The sequence below is a fragment of the Lissotriton vulgaris genome, chromosome 12 (assembly GCF_964263255.1).
Source record: "Lissotriton vulgaris chromosome 12, aLisVul1.2, whole genome shotgun sequence".
Classification (NCBI taxonomy): domain Eukaryota; kingdom Metazoa; phylum Chordata; class Amphibia; order Caudata; family Salamandridae; genus Lissotriton; species Lissotriton vulgaris.
The window spans coordinates 491,155,661-491,157,441 of record NC_141700.1 but is presented as its reverse complement, the minus strand read 5'-3'; the positions used below and the strand labels follow the sequence as shown (position 1 = coordinate 491,157,441).

The 1,781-nt window shown below is 40.1% G+C and overlaps 1 non-coding gene across 1 annotated transcript; it reads right to left on the bottom strand.

The window, feature by feature from the left end:
- Positions 1 to 1,440: 1,440 nt before the first annotated feature.
- Positions 1,441 to 1,555, bottom strand: LOC147676831 (U5 spliceosomal RNA). Its single transcript, XR_015302972.1, has one exon. It is a non-coding gene; the product is annotated as a U5 spliceosomal RNA (small nuclear RNA).
- Between the last annotated feature and the right edge of the window lie 226 nt (positions 1,556 to 1,781).

The window sequence follows — 1,781 nt, the reverse complement described above, 5'->3', positions numbered from 1 at the left end:
CAGGAATTAGCGTTCTAGGGGACTTATATGGCACACAAGGGTTCTTAGACTTCAACACTCTTAAAATGATATATGACTTACCTGAAAACATGAGGTACAAACACCTACAGTTGCACGACTACCTGATCAACAAAAAACAAGTTCAGGAGGTTTCTGATTGTGATATATGGACTTGTCTATACTCTCTAAAAAGCAAGTCAGTAATAAGCAAGCTTATAGACTTCTAATCGATCTTAAATCAAACGACTGTTCTAAATTAGCTGACAAGTGGAGTAGATTACTGGGTTTAAATATAACATCAAAACAAATAGAGTGTTCCCTGTTAAATATTAATAAGCGAGTACGGTCATCTAGCTTAAGGCTCCAACAATTTAGAACGACTTGCATGCTATACTACACGCCCGAAAGAATCTGCAAATGGTCCCCTAATAACTCCTATAGCGATCGTACGAAATGCCCCAAATGCTCCATTGATGCAGCCGATCTGGCACATATGCTGTTTTCTTGTCCCAATCTTAAGGCCTTCTGGGGTGATATTCAGAAGGTTTTGAAAATTAAGCAGATCCAGCTGCCTATATTTACTGCTGCTTCTGTTTTGTTAGACACCTATCCTGTCTCTTTCCCACAGGCTGCCTTGGTTACTATACTTATATCTTGTGCCAAACTAACCTTGGCCAGAGCTTGGACCTGCTCCGAACCACCCACGGTCTGGGACTGGTGGGCACTTGTAACCGAGATTCACTCGCTGGAGTTAGCCTAGCGAATCTTAGGGGAACACGCTCACTGAGCAAATATGAAAAAAACTGGGGAACCTTTGTGGAATGATGGTGCTTTCTTCCTCTGTTAGGCATAGGCAAACACCATGCTTTAATGATATTAATAACAAGTTTTTTTTTTTCTCTCATACTAACGTGTCTCCAGGGCAACTCATTTTGGCCGTGCGCTGAAAAAATGCTATAACTTTTTAAACATGTATTAGTGAATTAATTTATTATCTTCTCTTTCTTTTGTATCTTCCCTTTTTTTTCTTGTCCTGCTTTCTTTATTATATATACATGTCCGCTAATATATGTATTAATGTATTTTTTCCTTGTCAGCCTGTTAACAATAAAAATAATTTTAAAAAAAAGAAAAGCACAGCATGAGTCTTGCTGCTACCTTTTACAAGGAGGGTGACGTCTGGCCTCTGGCAGCAGGAATGTTGGGAGAAGAGAACATGTACTACCTGCTATCGTGAAGTTTTAATATAGTCAAGAAAAGCAATCTCATGCACTGCACAAGCTCTTTCCCATGATGCCCCTCTCCTGCATTCTGCCTATGCAAATGAGCAATCAGAGAGGTCAGGAATAAAACACCAAGCTCATGTTCCCTAACAACAGTAGAAAACAACTCCTAGATATTCCCCAACTTCTAATGCTTTTCTTTAAACAAATGATAAACAGCCTCACCTGTGGTAAGGCTTAAGAAAAGTTGAATAAGCTCGTAAATGTTCCTCTCCACGGAAATCTTTAGTAAAAGGCGAAAAAAAATGTGTTTTGAAGAGAAACCAGAGTGAGTTAGAATATGGCTCTCTGGGGTAAGTGGCACCACATCAAAGACTCTGTCATTGCGAGGGTGAGGGCCTGAGAGGTATTTGCAGCCTCTAAGAAAGAGGGTAAGAACTAGGCCTGTGAGGGAAAGAGGATAACACTTCAGAGTCTCTGCTCAAAGCACAGAAAAGAAAAAAGGTGGACAGTTCCCATGTGTCTGTCTGGGAATATGCTAATTCTTTTTGTACACAC